Source organism: Micropterus dolomieu, linkage group LG04 (genome assembly GCF_021292245.1).
Source record: "Micropterus dolomieu isolate WLL.071019.BEF.003 ecotype Adirondacks linkage group LG04, ASM2129224v1, whole genome shotgun sequence".
In the NCBI taxonomy this organism is placed as follows: domain Eukaryota; kingdom Metazoa; phylum Chordata; class Actinopteri; order Centrarchiformes; family Centrarchidae; genus Micropterus; species Micropterus dolomieu.
The window spans coordinates 11,222,240-11,242,423 of NC_060153.1; the positions used below are offsets into that span (position 1 = coordinate 11,222,240).

Consider the following 20,184-nt stretch of genomic DNA (forward strand, 5'->3'; position numbering starts at 1 on the left):
GCCGTGGTGGCACCGGGGAAGCAGCGAGTGGTAGCGTTAAAGAAACGGAGGTTTCTGGTTATGGAGTCACCAATTATTAGTGTGGTTGGGGAGAAAAGAGGACGAGGAGATGCTGGTTGTTGGGATCCAGAGCAGGACTGAGCAGAATCTGCTTCAACACTGTGTGCGGACTGAGGATGGAGTGTGTGAGCTGTTGAGTGTTGTGTTGGAGCAGCAGTAACAGACCTGAGAGAAGGGCTACCCGACGGTGCAGGGTAGAGACGGCCTCCGGAGCGTCTGAGCACAGCCTCCTTCAGGATCCTACGTCGGGAAGCGGAGGTTTTTGACCGGGATGACGGCCGCCGATCAAGTCCGGCGGCAGACCGGCGGCCCAGTGCAGGACCTTTTTTAAGCCGTTTTCCCCTGACCGCACTCATCGGTCCTCTGGCCAGAACCTACTTGCAGTCCCTAAGACCCATTATAACACCCGAGGGGACATGTCATTTCAGTCTGTTGCTCCCAGACTGTGGAACGCTCTGCCCCTGTCCATGCGTCTGGCAGACACTGTTGTCTCTTTTAAAAAGGATCTGAAAACGTCTTTTTAACAAGGCTTTTGGTTGATAGGTCACTAGTGTAATTTTAATTTTATATATATACACATTTTATACTGTTTGTTTTTACTTACTGTTGTACAGCACTTTGTGATTTTATCTGAGAAAAGCGCTTTATAAAACTTACTTACTTACAAGGAAGAAGGAAAAGAAAGTTACAGCAATGATGAGGATGAGAGATGCATGGTGGAAGAAGACAGAAGTCATTAAAAAGATGTTGACCCAGCTTTGTGGCCAGCAGATTTGACTAAAGGGAGGCTTTTTTAATCTTTCATTAATGTTAAGAGAATTTTATCTCATAATTTTACAATAAAAATACATTAAGACTGTAAAAGATTGCCTAAGGACATTTTTATGGTGGTGGTTAATCTTGCATCAAATAGTGAACTGCATACAGACTTGCATGTACAAATCCCAGCAGTAAATATTGTGCTAGAACTAGTATTGAACTACAAGAAGCAAGAGAGTTGCAAGCCTTTAATTAGAGTTATGTAAAGCCTTTGATGGGACAGTTAGGTCCTAGAGATGTGGTGACAGCAGCTGCGCAGAGGGGGCGCAGCTTTGTCATGGGGCCCAATTAGATTTTTTTTGTCATGGGGCCCAAAATTCCTGGCGGTGCCACTGGGTAAAGTTGTGTGTAATTGTACACAGAAGCCGTTGCCATGGTTACTTACCTGAGAGAACCTGCGGGGCCAAGCGACTATGTTGTGATTTTAAGGGAGGTTTTCAGGTTCATTTTCCCTAATACTGATCAGCATGCAGTGTGTAGCGATCCACTTCGCTATGGCATTTGATCGCTTGTCTTGCTTTTGTTTATCTGGGCTACTTCTCCCACATGCTGCATCTGCAGAAGCCTCCCTCCACTGCTTGTTTGGATGGGTGATTTGCAGGGTGATCAACATCCCACCCCTCCTGTAACCTATGGTTTGAATGTATGTGCGTGCATGCATGTGTGTAAAAGCACAGGTGTAAATTATAACATTAATGATGGCTGAATTACATTTAGCTACTATGGTTTCTGGATCATGATATTGTTCACAGGGATGGACGGGGAATGAAATATTTACTTTTTGACTCAGACCTTAACAAGAACTTTTTTCTGAAAAGAAAACATATCAGATCCAAATTCTTATTCCAAGTACAGCAATTTTTTTTTTACATGTTAAAACATGTCTGGAGGGGATCTTAAATTAGCAGTTTCTACAGCAGCTCACTTCTCTCAGCAATGCCATCTATAACCAGGTCACTGTCCAGTTAGTCACTAATTTGTTAATGCTAAGTACTAACCTGTCAATAGTCATAACCATTCATGCATAACAATCAGTTTAACATTTCTCAAGTTTGCTGTAGCATGTCAAACTTCTTTCAATGCCTTGCCCCATCTATTGTGATTGGTTGGTTCACAAAAAGTGATATGCACATGTTTCAGCAAAAGGCACATGATATAGCTAAATAGCCAGCCAAACCCAAACCTTGCTTATCTTATCCCCATTTGTGTACTGTCTTAACACATCAGCTGTAAAACCTCGACTGACAGTTGAACTGATATCGCTGGACTCATGAGGGCTGCTCTCGCTCCCCTCTCTGCTGCCAGTGTCTTCTGGCTTACTAAGCTGAGATGACTGACTGGTAACTGCTCCAAATGAATAATTTGTTATTTTAAAACATTTGGCTGCACCGGCCTCCAGGGACTTCAACCTCTTCTCTCTTAGCTTTTCATCTCCACCTTAAAGCTTTTTCCCCCTCTTTTTGTTTGTTTGATTGCTCCACTCCACTATTTATCCATGTAATGTCACCACGTAACAGACGGGAAAGTAAGTAATATTGCTATGTCTTGTGTTGTTGCACTTGCTTGATGTTTGGCTGTGTTGCAAGTTGGCAACTTGCTAGTTTTTGATTGTAATGTTAGTAAACAATTAGTAAAGATAGCAGTGAATTCTGAATCTGAAATGGTAGGGGTGCCAAATTGCACAAAAAGATAAAAAAAACCCTCTTACATAATGTTGCTTTAAGCAGGGTCTGGGGTTATTTAAAAGTACAAAATTTTGTGTTGCGCCAGCCCCAGTAGTCAAAACTCCCGGTACCCCAGATGGCCAGTCTGTTATTTATTGGTTATACTGGTTCTCTGTCACACCGTGAGGGCTTACTGAGGCACTGGGATAGAACAGAGCCACTGATAATGTTATTAGTAACACCTGTGCTTTTCCTTCTATCAAAATGCCTGCAAAATCCCCATTGCGCCTCCAGACAGGGATCTTTGTTGCAGGTCATCCCCATTCGTTTCCTGTCATACCTCTGTTAGCTAGTGAATAAAAGGCACAAAATTACACTATTAAATGCCATGCTGCTTGTTGCACACATCAAACAATGAAGTTAAAGTGTTCGCAAAGACTTCCTTCCCAGTGTTTTTGTCAAGAACAATTTCAAAAAGAACTTGAAAAGTGTTTAGTTTAATTTACCATGTTCTTCATGCCTACTGGGTTAAAGTTGACAAGGAGAGCTTTGGGTTCATGTTCTAAGGTGTGTGAAAACAAAATAGGAGTTGGGTTCTGTTTTGCACTACGTCTATAAAATACAGAACAATAAGACAAAATATAAAACCACGCACAGTTCTCGAAACTTCCCTCTGCAATTACATATCACACAATGTAACACTCACTTTTCCAATGCAGCATCTCTGATCTGTGCCAATATCAAATTAGGGCCCTATGTCTGTAGGACTCCATTTTAATTATAACATTGGCACACAGATACAGTATATTGCGCAAACCTTGCTCTAGCAATATTTGAGTGTGTGTTAAAGTGGATTAGGGAAATGCGTTGATAAAATGTACAGTATGGGATTTTGTCAAGATCAGTATTTAAACAGTTGCCTCATTATTTAAGATTTTTCAGAGTTCAACCTAAATGAGCGACGTCTTCCCATTTATTCATATTTCTTTTCCCTTTTCTTTGCTCAAACATGGCATTAAGTAGACCATATTTCTGTGTTCAGCCTAAATTGAGCATCAACAGTCTCCCCAGGACCATACACTGAGAATATAACCGTCATAATAGTGATGGATAGAGCTACTTACAAAAAGGTACAGCTGCATTTAATGGCCAGTCTAACATTTTAATGGTTATAGGAGCACCTTGGTGCCCTACTCTAAGCTCTCACGATGCCTCACTGTGCTGTTAAGTGCAACCGGAATGGAACTATATATGCATGAACAAGGTTTGAAGAAAATTAGCACTCTAGATCCGTAGCAGAGACCATCAATGGACAAAGAGCGAGACGGTTCTATTGTACACATTTCCTCCTGTGTATAATCTTCAGGTAAAACAGAGATTGTGTCATGTCAATGTGTTTCATTATTCCTGAACAAAGTCACAGCAGGAGGGTCACAGCTGACATATGGAGCATTAAGCATCTGATGTGGATGTGTGGTTAATTCTCTCTTCCTACTTACTGTAATTCTTTTATGAGTTGCAGACAAGCAGCTTATCCAACTTGACAGTGCTGAAACCTGTATGGAATTCAGGAAAAGAACGTGTATGGAAGATTTTAAAAGCTTACATGAAAACAAATCAAAAGAAAAAACATTGAATAATTGCAGGGTTTCTCCTGCATAGAGAATTACAAGGCTCCTGCCCGCCACATCACAACATGGCCTCATGTTCATGACGTCATCGGGCCGTAACGACATTGTCAGCTTAACGGAGTAAAGTGATGTGAACAGTGAAGTTACTACAACGACACGACATCAGTGCTGCAGTAACACCTTCACAACCTAAAACCTCCAAAGTGTGGCGGCATTTCACTCTTCACTCAGCCAAAAAGGTCATTAACTGCAGCGTCTCCAAAGCTGAGCTTTCCTGGAAACACCGGAGCATCTGAAGAGGAGGCACTTCATGTTGTTGCACTGTGGATGATGAAGACTCGTCTCGGTAAGCTAGTTAGCAAGCTAGCTTCCCAGTCGTGTTACTTCACGTTATGAGCTGTAACGTCTTCTATACAGTTTCCCTTGGTCAATTTGACTGATTTTTAATAGTGCTGAGAGTGGCACATAATCATGATACTCAACGGCCGCGTTCACATTCCAGATGTGCCCTCACTTTACAATCATAAACGACGCATTGCTCATGGCGACATTCCCAGCTGGAGAACGTGTTGCTGCCGACTGCACAAGATTAGACAACACCGGACAATTTCATACTTTCTAAAGAAGAGAAAACAGTTCTCCTGTCTATGCGTGAGGTGGCGGGTAAACCGCACCAAACTTCCTTAATTACTTTTTTTTTTTTAAATCAGTGCTTTGTGAGTTGTTGAGTTAGTGGAAAATATATAAATGGTTGTTAAACACTGTCTACTATAAAATCGTTAATAATAATTATTGACCCCCCTGTAAATTCGGCAAATGTGATGCATGATGTTATTCCTTTCTTTGTATACGGTGTCAGTTTGTCCTGGTGTATTGCAGGACTGCCGTGTAAACTGCTCCATCACTAAACAGCAGATCAGTTGCTGAGATCAGGACTTGATTAAATAAAGGCAGATCCTCCATTTTTATCGGGTGGAGCTATAAATATGAATGCTGCCAATGCGGACCATGATTGGCTCTAAAACGCAGGAGTGGAGGAAGGAGTCAATACGCTAACTTTAGTACTTTCTTCACAGCGCTGCACATTCATCATTTACCAGAATGGACTTTCCTTAATAAATGATAAAGCCCTTGAATTCTCCTACAGCCCATTACATTCATTTTAAATAGGAAGGCTAGGCTATACTTAATAAGCTGTAACCTGACAGGACTAAATGCCAGTGGCAATCGGCACATAGATTGTATTCTGTGCTGAAGATAAATCCACAATGTGCGGAGATCTGTCTTAACAAGTATTTAAAGATGTAAATGCGTTTAGATTTGTGCTTTGATATCAACAGTATGAATGAGTAAATGAAACTGTGTGTCAGACAGCCGCCTCAGGCTCCGCAGGAGGGGAGGAGTTATAGAGAAACTGACTGTTTTCCAACTTATCCTATGAACCTAACCTCCTCCCGGTTCACAGCATCAGTTGCCAGAGTTAATGATCTAGTTTATCTGATTTCAGTCTGACCCCCCCCCCAAAATGTCCCTACAGTTACATTGCATTCTGGCCTACTTAATACTGCAATTTGATTTTATTTGTACAAAAGTGCTTTAGTTATTTACAAGTCATTTAATAATCAGTGTTTTGTTATGAACAGACAGTTGAATGGACCCCATGAGAATTGCCAATGCTTTTGCTGGTGCTGATAATAATAATAATTTTCCAATAAAAAAAAGTTCCAAAAATGTTTATGTATGCTGTCAATTACAGTAAAGAAAGAATCAGAATTGGCCAAAACCAGAATTGGCCAGGAAAAATGCAATCTGTGCATCTCCAGTAATAATTCATATTACTGATGCGATGCAGTAAATTGACCAGGTCTGAAAGTAGTACAACCACAAGATACGGAAGGGACCGGTGGTAGAGAGGATCAGAGTCAGAGTGTAGGACAGGACAAGGAGTCAAGACGCCACTTTTTATTCCTCCTAGATTTTCTCAAAAACAAAGCTTTTACCCGCAATGGCTGATCAAATTTACTTAGCTCAGACATAATAAGGACAGAATGATATGTTACCTATACCAAAAGCTTTGTGCACTGATGATGCAGCTTGCTGATGGCTTTTGTGAGACAGCCGTCCACAAACTACAGGCTTGATACCTTAAAATGTCATAACATGACAGCTATCCATAAAAGCAGCAGAAGAAAAAAGGAGAAATGGAAAGGTAGCACTTTCCCAAAGCCTTACTCCATAAGTTACAAATTCAAAATAGTTGTTTTAATAAAAATACTTTGTTGTATTTTTAGGGAGAACACTGGAGCGTGCCATAGCTGCACAAGTGGACATGGACCACAGAGCTCTTGAAGGCTGCTTCAAAATAATATATGAATGCCTCATGAAAAGGGGCCTGTAAATTCTGCAGCCATTTAATAACATTATTGTAAATTGACCATCTTCACATAATTTACACTGTCAAGTAGGCCAGCCTAATTACTTTTCTGCCCCTAGGTCAGTGCCAACACACACCCACATCATTGATGAAGTGATTGTGGATGACCAGCCAACCCCTTCTCACTCCAAGTCGACACATATGGACGCATGGTCAAGAGCCATAGTTGTCAGTTTGTGACGCACTGGGGATCCCTTTACCATCACAGTTCAACGTAGTGGGGAAAGCCCTGTAGTAAATCAGTTTACACCTAAGTTAAATTGATAGTTAACTTAGGTGTAAACTGACGTGTAAAGTTAGTAACTCAAACCATGATCTTTTCCTAACCTTGCCTAAACCTAACCAAACTGCAACATTTCACAACTTTAACGCACCGTTTCAAAATGGCGGTGTTTCGAAACACTAACACTTTTATTTTGAAAGTCTAACCGGACGTTGCATATTTACTGTTGCCAACTTTACCGGAAGTTGACGCAAAAGGGTTACCCAGGTCATTAAAAGGCGACGACAAAGGGCATTGACCAAGCGTCAATATGTGCCAAGATGGGAGTGGGAACGTGTTGGACCAGCTGGTGGCAGAGTTGTCAAATTTCCCTGTGTGGGGAATAATGGTTGATGAGACTACTGACATCCAAGTCACCAAGTTGCTGGATGTTGTTGTGAAGCGAGTTTACTTTCTACAATTAAAATGTATGCGTATATTCTGATAAAAATTACTTAGGCTACGTTCACACTGCAGGCCTGTATGATCAATTCTGATTTTTTCTTCCAGATCTGATTTTTTTGATTGACAGTTCACATTATTGTTTAAATATGGCCCACATCAGACTGAAGAGTTAAGTGTCCACAGCCTGCAAGTGAAGAAGAAGCGCAGAAGAATAAAACAACGTCACACACAGCTCGCCGTCATACAGAAGTAAACAAGGAGACCACAGATGTTAGCTCCGGTTAGCTCATACTTGCTAACCATCCCGATCTTCATGGGAGACTCCCGTATTTGATTGCCCTCACAGGGACACATTTCTCACGAATTATGACAAGTGTTCACAACTTTCTGTCCTTTTCATTACAGTTTATGTCCCACAACTCAATCTCTCGATATACCATTTCCGCTTAGACAAGTAGCATGCACGTAACTCAGAGCACGATCCAGTGGAATTCAGGTGGAAAAAAGGGAAATTGTGGGCAGATGATAGCAAGGTAGAGGAGAAAGAGAGCCACATGTTTAATAATGGCTTTCGTGGAGTATTTTGTTCACCGTGGGTCCGTCTAGCACAGAATAGGCAGCTCTACAGTGACGTCAGAGTTGCATCAATTCCAATCTGACCGTTTAGACTGAGGTCGCATTTAAAAAAAATAAATACTAAATCCAACATGTATTGGATTTGGACCATATTTGAAAGTGAGTCAAAACTGAACTGGAAAAGATCAGATTCCATGTGACCTGGCCTGTTCACACTTGTGTGCTGCCAAAGCTGCAACTTTTTATGACACCAAACTAAGAGTCAGAGATGACAAGCTACTGACCAACACGCTGGCCTCAGTTTTATCTTTAGTAAAAAGTATTTCAGGATATTGTCATGGTGATCTTTTTTATTTTTCTTCTTTTTTGAACCTCTACCTAAATCGAAACACTACCAGGTCAAATAAGGAAGCAACAGATGATGCGCTGGATTCTGCCTGACACCTCTCGCTCCAAGCCTGGAATGACTTAACAGCTCAAGGACTGCATTCCTATTTAAAGGACCAGTTCCTTCCTGCGGCCCTGTGCATATTACAACTTGTGCAGGAGAGGATTCACTGACCGCTTTTGGTTTTCCAACAGAGAAATCAGGAGCAGGAGGGAGGTGTGAGATCAATACCAGGTCTTTTCAGTTAGCATTCATTTAACAGGTCTTCTTGTTGCTATTCCTAGCTGAGCTATCATGTTTGACCTCAGGTCACAGTGCTAAAGTTGTCACTGACAGCTGAGAGACACCAGCATAGTCAATGACCACTGTTTGGCATGGCTCAAGTCTCCAATCCTTGCATACTTCATAGACGATGTCTGCAAGAGGTTCAAGAGCACTGTGAGTAATACGTACATGTATTAGATTAGGGGGCGGATTGGGCGGTACCGCCTAATACGTCATCATCTGGCAAAAGGCATCATAACTTCCAAACGATTTATGATAGAGTGATGCGGTCTTTTTTGCCGTATTCCTGAGACTCCCGGGGATATCTGGGTTGTGTATATAGCTTCCTCCCTTGTTTTCCAAAGGCAGCGAGTAAAAGCCAATGAAATCGATGTCGTCGGGCGTATTCTACGCGCATTGACTAATGGAAGTTTGGGGGTAATTTTGGGGCCAATCAGAGCGACTCTGGAGCCCTTTAACGAGTTCAGGGCGCAGTCACTCAGAGACAGGCTTGGAGTAAACACGAGCAGCGGAGCGCTTCGGAGGCAGAGAAAGCCAACGTCTAAGCAAGCCGACGGAGTAACTTTATAAACGTTATTATTATTGTTTTAGTGCTTTCATAATGGCAAAGAGGAAACGTTTTCACAGCAGAAGCATTGAGCCAAAGTTGGATCACGTAGCAGCCGAAGCCGAAGTCTTTTGTTTACCGTGGAGGCGAACGCGATCAAAAATGGATTTGAGACAGGTATGTAACTTCAAATAACGTCTTTATCATAAAATAATGTAATAAAGTGTGATCATTATAGCTTACTGTCAGCTGTTTTGGATGTATTTGCGTAAATGGGCTGTTTTAGCTAGAGTCGATGTATGTTTTCCTCCATTGTGTGTCGGCTGCACCGCTCCTGGCAGCCAGCCCCCTCCTTCGTGCTCGCTCCTCTCTGCATACATAGGGGCCGCGTCATTGTCATTTTCATACTTCGGCCCCCCTCCTTTCTGTCTGCAGTGAGCTGCATGTTTACACAAGAGTGAGGCTACAGGGAAGATGCTGTTTTCCTCCGTTGGATTTTGACACAGAAGTTTAGTTTAGTTTAGTTTAGTTGATTAATTGTGTAATTGCTCTCTCCTGTGACTTTATTTCACAGCATGTTTCCAGCACATCATCTGCATGATGATCATCATCTAGAGTGACTTTGGAAACACATCCATATAGACTACAGTGGCTGCAGACCAGAAGATTGACTTGTGGACATAGTATTTTATCAAGTACTCTGAGCATTCTGTAAGCAAGCAGAGCCTATAACAAGACCCCCTGGCAGTGTGGGGCATGCCAGGAACCCCACTGCATCTTCTTAGAGATGCCTTGCTTTGGGTTAGGGGGATGCATGAGAAAAACGCCTTTTAGCTGCATTATTACATTGTTCTGGGCACATTTTATTGAAAACCTGCATATGGATGTGACACAAAGGGTTGGATAAACATGTTTTGAGTTCCAAAACAGATAATACTGATGTATAAGGTGTGATTTTTATTAATAAATCACAAAAATCTAATTTTCGTTGATGAAATTCTCTAGTTTATTGTGCATTTTTCACTCATACTTCCTTTATAAGCACATTACATGCATGATTATGTTAGCTTAGGGTCTTCTGAATCCATAGATACCAAACACATGGTGTTCCATCTCCATTACATATGGTTTATAAGCCCAAATGTATAAATAGAGAAAACGAACCAAACAGGGCTTAGTCCCCTAAGGGTTGATGTGAACTCTAACTCTTATATTGAAATTTGTTAAAATCTTCTACAGGTGATGGAGCTGCACTGCCTGAGAACATTGAGCACTGATTCCCAAACACCAGTTTGTTCTCTTCCAGACAGATTCTGAACTCTACGGAGATGAGTATACAGTTGAGTGACTGTCTCAGTGGGACTTGCGAATCATCAACTTGATCTACTGTAGCTCTGGAACAGCGCATCTAGGCGAGCAAGTAAAATGAGTACCAGTACAAAATACACGTACAGCTATGGCAGTTGCGGTGAAGTAATTTCTCCTGTGGGGATTTATTGTGACTCAACAGCTGTATGCGGTATTATTGCCATTTTTATTTTGGCAAATTACTTTATTTATGATAAGTAATTTGGTACATAAATGCACTGTTAAGTGTATTTGTAAATCTCACCTCACTGCCCCGAGACACTAACAGTATTATGGTCTGAGCAAGCTAGCTGCTGGGTGCTAGTCAACATTGCCAAACTAATTTACTGCAGTTTGACCATGTCTTTTTCACACGTAGCTATATTTTTACCTTCAGGGCATGCCTATCAAGTAAATTTAAATAACATGCTAACATAATTGCCTAATTCATTTAACACGCACTGAAGCGTAAAGCAAGAAGGTAAGAACATAGCTGTTGTTGTGGTTGCTTCAGTTGTTGTGGTTGCTTGCCTTACGGTTGGCTTGACAATAGCACAGTACTTCATTTTTGCAAAAGCCCTTGGTACAGCCTTACTTAGAAAGGATGAAAGTTAAATAATCAAGAAATGGACACATATTCTGACTTTGACTGCTTCAAAAGGTAGGGAATCACATCATCTCTTGTTTACCCTATCATGCTGGGAAATATCACTTTGGTGCTCATGGTCTGTAAAATTAATTTAACAAATTGTGGAGAATCTAATCCATCTAACAATGTGTAGCATGTCCATATTGATGAACTTTTAGACATTTATATTTGAACTTCTATAAAAGCAGATCTGAGTCTATTTGAGACCTGTGTTTATTTGTCCAAACATGTGGCGACAACAGGCCAGTAAAAGGGACTGGGGCTTGGCTTTTAATTTAGTAGGCACTTTCCACTCGTTCTTAATCATCAGAAATTTCCTCCGTGGTAGTAAAACACATTGCACAAACCATCATAAACTCCTGTAGGTTGAACTGGGCTGCGGCCCTCTAAAAGACACTACAAATGGACGGAAAGAGATGTTGCCTTGCAACAGTAAGGCTTCAACTAACATGTCTGCAATACTTTCCATCATAAGAAAATATCTGGTATTGTCAATAACATTTACAACAATTATCTAGTCCTCGAATATAATACAACCTCCACTTTGTTGTAATAAAATTTCCTGGAAAAAAAATAAAACCCAAAAAAGACTCATCCACTAATGGTTTTGTTGAACATAATGGGGCAGCCCTTGAAGGACTGCATTCATCTTATTTGATCAACCTCAAAAGATACACACATTGTGTACTGGTGAGTAACAGGAACAAAAGTTTACAGAAGACAAGAATTTAGAAGAAAACTCCACAATTTGACTAATTCTGAGATATTCTGTTAGCTCCCGTTTTGTTTTGTTCTTCATTTTATGTTCCTTTTTGACGTTTAATGATGATGTGGCCTCCCTGACAGACCACAACAGAAAGGCAGACATTCCACTTTTGACTATAAACAATTTAGAGTCTCTCATTAAAAGTGAATTTAAGTGTCTTTGAAATTTAAGATAAATCCAGAGTACCAAGAGAATAACGGCAAACACAGCAGCTGATGTAAACCACACCACACCAAAAAAAAAAAAAAAAAAAAAAAAGCCATGAATCAATTCAGATGTTTCTTGTTGTGATGATACAGTGCCTACCATGGAGTCACTACAACCCCCTCATACAATCTGGCTTGTACCAGTACTGCGGTCTATATATGTGTGTATGTGTGCATTCCTGCACGTGTGCGGTGGGTACCTGCAGTTAGATTTATTGGATTTGTGGAAATCTCCCGCTGTGTTCTCTGTGGTACGAGTGGGCTTGACTCAGTCTCTCTGTGTGAAGCTGGCAACTCATTGGACTGACCTTGGAGTGGAGGTGTCACTATGCAGAGTTGCAGTAATTACTCAATTAGACAGAATTAGGCACTGGCTAACGTGACAGTAGCATGCTGTGAAAACTAACTCAGAATTAGATTCTGTGCTTGGCAAGGTTTGTTTAAATGTAACGGCAGTGGAATCAGTCACAACAGGTATGTTTTTATGTAATGATATACAGTATAAAGCCTTAAGATATTACTGCATCTCTCAGTAGGAAATAAAGAGAGACAAAAAAATAAAGAAAAAAGCATGCATGCTGCTCAAATAAGCAGTAAGGTTAATGGAGTGCTAGGTCAGGATATATCCTGTTATACCCCTTTCAGACTGGCGCAGCGCGTTGGCGGTCATTCTCAATGGGTCAACATGCATCATCCAACCTGGGTTAAGTGCGGGTCAGTCACTGCTTGGCTTTGGCATTTTTTTAGGGATGGGTATTTAATTGACTGTTATTAACATTTAAACGACATTTATTTAAACACTCAGCTGGACTATAAATGGGTAAAAAGCAAGGAACACAGAAGGCACCTACAGTAAGTGAACAGGCAAGACTAAAAGCATCAGGAGAGAACCGAACATCTCTGTGTGTGATGGGAGACAAATGGAGACATGTCTTTTATTAACGGTTCTATACATGAATCAAACAGGGGCTGAATGTGTTTTACCTTTATGAAAAACAAGTAGTAATGTCTGGTTTCATGAGGCTAAGCAGTTAAGTTTGCACTACATATTTGTTTTAAGCTTTCTTTATCTACACAACCAAGCTCAAAGACAACACTTGAGCATATGTCAGCAAATGACAAATGAGTTACATAGTTACAACAAAGAACGATTGGGCCTAAGTAGGTCTATTTTCCAACTGTAAAATGTGTTTTTCAGTACATGTCTCAGTCACATTTCTTTAACTAATTGAATGGCTCCTTTTTAAAAATCCATTATCAGTCAGGCTGTAGACAACACTAATTGTTTGCCTGAAGAGACGTCATAAGCTTCACTGCAATCAGACAATACTTTTAGTGGTATATGTGGCTGGACGACCTGGTTGGAAAGATATAGAAAAGTATGTGTGACTTTAGGGAATGAGTAAAGGAGTATTATATAAAGAAATATTAATCTACTATATATGTAGCTGAATGTTTGTAAATTTATGACCACATCTCTACTGTAATGTTGAGTCTGCTTTTTTTAAAATGTACTCCATTTGATTAATTACTTGACTCTAGTGACGGCACATATTTCAGGGGTGTGTAACTGTATGATTTCAGTAAATTATGTCATATAGCCTCATCATGTACAGGCTGACCAACTGGGCTGGGATTAAAAAAGAAGCAGATTTATGTTTTCAATTATCCAAATTCACACAATTTTAATAATGTCTTTTCATCTTCTCAAAACATCTGGCAAGTGAAATGAACAGACAGTTAATGAGGGGTTGCCCTCATTAACTGTCTGTTCATGTCAGATTCAAGTGAATTCTTACAAAACGATATCCAAAATAAATAATATTTGTGACATATTCAAGTAATTTCCAGGACTAACTACAACTCTAATCACTAGACATACGAGTAACCATGCTGCCTCCGTAGACATTAATATGTATTTGGTCAAATTCAAAAGTAGATGACACATGATTTTAATAAAAACTGCTGTAATGGTGTGTGATTTGTTTTGGAAAATCTACAAAAGGTTTTTGAGAGAGACTATATAATGTTCTTCATGTATACATGTGAGCCTCAAAAATCCACTTCTGTGGTGGAAGAAGTAGTCAGATCTTTTACTTAAAAAAAAAGGTAAGAGGAAGACTGCAACCATGTAAACAGGAATGAGTCAATCATGTTTGCGAGACCTAAAAGGATCCACGCACTGAGTTTGGTGAGTAACAGTGAACATTACGTAACTTCTGGTTGTTCAAGTAACAATACCACAGTGTAGAAATGCTGTGGCTTTTAATAAATAAAAGCCATGCATTCAAAATACTACAAAAGTAAACTTACAAAGACACTAGCTTCAAAATAAACTTAAAAGTACAAAATGTAAAATTACTCATTATGCAGAGTGGTCCATTTCAGAATATAATAAATTATTGGATTATAATTATTGATGTGTACCTACATCTGTTAATGTCGCAGCTGGCAAAAGTGGGACTAATTTTATTTGCTTTTTACTGCTGGATAGCTTATTTGTTGGTTGTATTAAAAGGTCGGTGAAGTAACATGTAACTAAGGCACAAACATTTAATGGCGTATAAAGTACAGTATTTGGCTATTAAAGTGGTGTATTGAGGCGGTTTAAAGTAGCAGAAAAAGTGTACTGTCAAAACTGTACATAAGTACCATACTTGAGCAAACAGTTGCTTTCCACAACTGCTTGGATGTGGATGTCAGTGATAAAACATTTAAGAAGTTGTTGAACAAAAATATATAACCAGAACGTTAAGAAATGAACCCCCAGGCCCAACCAGGCAAAACATGTCTGAAAACACAATTAAATGCCATTAAAAGGTCCTGAGCTAACCAACACAACAGCACACAATTCAAAACAAAAGGACAGCGCCAAGGCTGAATACACATGAATATAAACAGACACAGATAATTGCAACTTCATCTAGAGCATAAACGAAAGCAGTCAGTGGGTGTAATAATAAAGCTTTACTTACCACATCACAACTGGGCCTTCTCTGTGTGAAGGGACGGTCAGTCGATGTGAGGTTAAATATCCTTCTTGTGACGTTGTTACTTTTATAGTTTTTCCACTGCGTCACAGTGGGGCCACCTGTAGTGCGTGCGGTGTCCACTGACGTCCTGTCAGTCGTGTAACGGCTAGGAGAACAACAGGTAAGCTAGCACCTGTCCCAGCCAGCTAATGTTCTTGCACAACAAACTCACATACTACTTTAAACTTGAGCGCTGAATATCTTTGTTAGACTTGACTGGGTGCGGCTGTAAGTAGTTAGTTTGCTTTTGCCAGTGTCTTGTAGCTTTGGCTATTGAGTCCGCACAAGACAGACGTTAGCGGCGCAGGTGTTATAATAATAGCTCTGATTGATGTCTGTCTCTAAAGTTGATTTTCCTCTTCTGTTGCGCTCACCTTGTTCCCGACCTTTCAACCCGTTCTCAGGTGCTGCAGCATCTGTTCTCCCAACTGCTGCTGTAGTCTGTAGGTCACAAGAAAATATTTTCTACAGACTATTTTTAAAGTTAGAAAAGTTGAAGCCTTGGTATGATTGTGGAACCTGTGTTGTAAAATGACAAGTAAGTCTACCTTGTACTTTGTGTTAAGCATGTTTAAACTTTAAATATGGTTAACATAGTAAACGTTTCACCTGCATCAGCACTTTAGCATTGTTGTTGTGAGCATACTAGTATGATGTTAGTATTTAGCTCAAAGCACCACTATGCCTAAGTACAGTCTCACATTGCAGTGTGGCTGTACACTCTTAATCTTGTTACATTAGGTTTATGTATCCATTTTTCATTGTAATGGGTGATTGCCTTTCAGGGGCATTGACATTCAGTGTCCCCCACTATGTCCACTCTAGCCCCACGTGGCATCCAGAATGGCTTTCAGCACGTGAATCCTTGCATGAGCATAAAAACTCTCATTATTTGATGAAACATTAAAACAAGTAGTTTTATATCATACTTTGATTTACATCAGTAGTTTTCTCTGTTTTACTGTTACAGCTGAATAACACATAAAAAGCTGCTGATCCAGCAGAGAAATGTAACCTTAGTGAAAGCACATCCCTCCTGATGAGTAAATATGGGCTACAGCAGACTCCTCCTGTGTACACTCTCTTTGAAAGCTAATGTTATAGGATATAGTTAATAGTTTGGGACAATAACTGTTGGTGATGGAAGAAAATAACTCTTACACATACCTCGTGCGTGATGGAACTTTGCCTCTGATTGGCCGAGGCTCAGGCTTAGCAGAGGTCACTCTGTTTCCTCATTTAATTACAGACAGACATAAATCAAGCTGTTTCGGCAGCCATTCTGGGCAACTGCTGACCACTTTATTATGACCTTGTTCAAATTTGCAAAGGGGTGTTTTTAGTCTTTGCCACTCTTTTCCTTGCTGTGTGTAATTTAAAGAGTGACAGCTTTGGCTCATTAAGGTACCATCTGGTGAAATGCACAATAAAGGAGGAAAGTGCTCAGTAGAGTGCAGACTTCCAACAGGGCCTAATAATTGTCTTGGTTAGCTGTTACTTTTATATTCAACAATGTAGTGGATAGATCACACGTTGTTGTATAAGAGAAGGCAAAATTGGCCCTGATGATGGTGCAGTGGGTCATCAAATTCAAAACATTTCTTTTTCTTGTCCATGTCTCCTTGCTGTAGCTAAAAAATGTCCCCAAGTGTTCTCCTCAGGGATGAAATATGTGTGCTGCTCTCAATTATGTGCATACCACACAGAACACAATGTAATTGCAAAGTAATGTAGCAGCAGCATTTGACTGACAGAAAGTGATTGAAAAGTAAATTGTGACAGAAAAATACAGGGAAACCCGAAATGGTGTAAAATGCATATACTTTTTAAAAAGGTGTTGAAATGACTAGAGTTGATATGCTAAATTTGAAATTTGTTGGTCAAATGTGCTGTTTTTGTGTTTGTTCGAAGATTTTCTTTTTTGGGCTGTTGGTTTACTAGTAGTGCAAAAGGTCGGTTTTAGTAACGACACCAGGCAGTTCAATCTTTAAAGCTGGGGCTAAAAGACTGAAGAGGTGGTGAGTCATTTACTGTAAGGTACTGAGATCCTCAGCGTTTATTACAGCATAATATAATATAATTTCAGATCAGTAATGTCGTAAATGTTTCTTCCCCCATAACCTTGTTGGGACCCAGAACCTTTCAGGCAAAGCACATCAATCTAATCTGAATAACACAAAGGGTGTACTATCATTAATATCATTTACACTTTTTGATACTATAATTCTGTATATGTGCTCTCTTTTTCCTGCTTTCTAGTGCAACTGCTGCACAACAATTTCCCTCGGGATAAAATAAAGTCTTATTTCAATTGGCCCTTTCAACAATTATTTAATCTAATTATTTAGCGCATGCATGAAGAATTGAAGTTTACTACAGTGTACATTTTATGTGTACTGTAATACAGCTGGCTTGAATGTAAAATGTTATTTTATTCACTAAACCTGTAGCCCTAATGGCCTTCTCTTTAGTGATGTAAAGATGTTTTTATAGAATCAGAATCATGAGGCTCAATATCGTCCCTTACTTGTTCATTTTGTGTGTTAAGTGCAAGCATTATGCTAGGAGGAAATGTTATTAAAGCTCTTGAGTATTTTATGTTTGAAGGGTGGCTGTCACGCATAATGTGCCACCACACACCCACATCAGGAACCGCTACACCCACAGGGATTTTGGTGTGATGATGGTTTTGTACTTGGGAAAAACACTTTAGGAAATGCACTTACTCGCTTTGATAAGAAGATCGAAACCACGCTCGTACCTGTATACTAAATATGAAGATACAGCTACAGGGATGTGATTTTTCCGACCTGAAAATCTGACCCATGTGAATCATGCATCTTTAATAAAAAAAATACTGGGGGCAGGTAAAGGAGCTGCCAGTGATAATGGACACATGGGGAGAGAGTGGCGTTATATCACCCAGTAGTAAGTAGAGTAACATTAGCTATTACTTAAGCTATGCTAACTAGTAGGTAATAACTATATTACTTCTTAACTTGCCCAACACTGTGTCGATTGATCACTCATGTAGCCTATATAGGCTACACTTTGTTGTATGAATGGTTGCTTGTTAAGTTGTCCTTATGTTAAAGGTTTTGTCACGTTATCAATTAATTTCTTGTGAATGATTGTGACGGGGCGGCATTGTGGGGCAGTGGTTAGCACTGTCGCCTCACAGCAAGAAGGTTGCGGGTTCAAACCCCGGTTACCCCAGCCTTTCTGTGTGGAGTTGTTGCTGTGACAATCACATGCCTGCAGCTAACAGACAGGCAAACAACTGCTTCAGTGTGACTGGTGCGATCCTGTGAAACTGACACGGTCGTTCCCGAACTAATTTGAAAGTTAGTAGTTATATTATTTAGTTATACACTCAGTAATTTTATGTTGCATGTTGCACATTTAGCATTTGAAGTTTGGTAAAAAATGAATACAAAATACTAATTATTATAGAGAGGTTGCGATGGCGCAGTGGATTAGACACTTGTCTTTTATTCCCACTGCAACACATCCACCAAATAAGTAATTGTCATGGTTTAGCTTAGTTCAGCTTTGCATAAAAACAAAGTTGGGAAACAACAAGCCTGGCTCTGTCCAAAGGTTAAAAAAGTTACCTACTGGCACCTCTAAAGCACACTAAATAACATGCTATATATCTAATCGATTTTTGTATCTGCATCTCAGCAAGACAACAAGTAGAGGCAAATACAAAGTGTACAGTGTTTCCCAAAATGTTGAACTTTTACTGAGATATTCTGTGTGAAACCCTGAGAAAACGCTGCAGGCCAATTGTGCCAGTTCACCACCCAGAAATGTGCAGTAGGGCATAGGCTACAGTTTACACACCAAAGTGAACGATTATTTTCTCCATCTTCTCATAAAGATCATGTAATATGGCTGAAAGCTGTTTAATGGACCTTGTGGTGAGATTATTTATACAGCTGCTGTTTCCAAGGTCAAGAATGAACTGAGCTCAACTTTTAAGCCAGCGTAGACAAGAAGTTGTTAAAATGCTCAAAACAAGTTGATGTGGGTCAGTCAACTGCTACTAAATTATTTTATCAAAAGATTGTTTACTAGAAATATATGATGAAAATCAGGCACAGACAACAAGCACAGAGAGCAGTGTGAAGAGAAATGTTACGCTCTTTTTTAGACCTGTTTTTTTTCTACAAAGCCAGACTCAAACTACTTCAAAGAGAAGTCCTGTTATTGTCACTGCAACTGGGCCAAGACATCCATGTGCCCTCCTACTTTTAGGGTAAATGCACTTTGTGTGAATGAGGTGGGTAACTTAACCACTGATCTTTCCTTTTGATCTTAGCTCACTCAGGTTATTCCTGTAGATGTACTGCTGATACAAACAGTGTTGGCTGAGCAGAAATACCAGGGAGAGAGAAAATAAAGCAGAAATGTGTTTATTTATATGACTGTGAGTCATCAGTGATACAGTAAACATCCTAAATATTCTAATTGGAGAAGATACTGAAAAAAAACTGTTTTACAATCAATTTACAATTCAGAATACACTTAACTTCATATAATATTAAGTTGAAATAAAATTGAAAAAAACAACATGTAAGCAAGTCATTTATATATGTCTGCAAGGAGCAACCCGACACACCCATCATGCACTCTGGTGTCGCAGTACTGTCAGCCTTCTTTAAACCTGTTTTTCAGGGGTGACAGACAGACCCAGGGCCCGGTATCGCCTCTCACCTCTACATCAGCACTAAATGCCACTTACAGCGACCTACCCCTCACTCACACTGCCCATCTCTCACCCTCCTTCACTGACAAGAATGAAACTGACAAAATAACAGCCCGCCATCCCAAACTGTCCATCAATCTAAAGGTCAACATAACAGTACAACTCTGGTCCCCATTTGAACTCTTCATCCAGCAGAACGCTGTTCATCACACCTGGAGATAGCACTGCCCACCTACCCCCACCCCACAACTGTCCATCACTGCCATTCAGGTGAGAAGTTAATTGGGGAGGCATCCAGAGTGCACAGAACATGTACCAGCAAGCTACCAGCGGTTTCCCCTGTACCTTCAAAATACTGTATACATAGAAATTAGAAAAGCTTTTCTGGAGGCTGGTAGACTC

General features: G+C 40.1%; 2 long non-coding RNA genes across 3 annotated transcripts in view; one reads left to right on the plus strand and one right to left on the minus strand.

Annotated features, from left to right (window-relative positions):
- Positions 1–15,422, minus strand: part of LOC123970420 — a 25,081-nt gene extending 9,659 nt beyond the window's left edge. The window contains exon 1 of the long non-coding RNA XR_006824975.1: positions 15,015–15,422. This is a non-coding gene — a long non-coding RNA (uncharacterized LOC123970420). The remainder of the gene's footprint in view (positions 1–15,014) is intronic.
- The window catches only part of LOC123970419, a 38,683-nt gene continuing 33,624 nt past the window's right edge, over positions 15,126–20,184 (plus strand). For both annotated transcript variants that reach the window (XR_006824972.1, XR_006824973.1), the window contains exon 1: positions 15,126–15,192. This is a non-coding gene — a long non-coding RNA (uncharacterized LOC123970419). The remainder of the gene's footprint in view (positions 15,193–20,184) is intronic.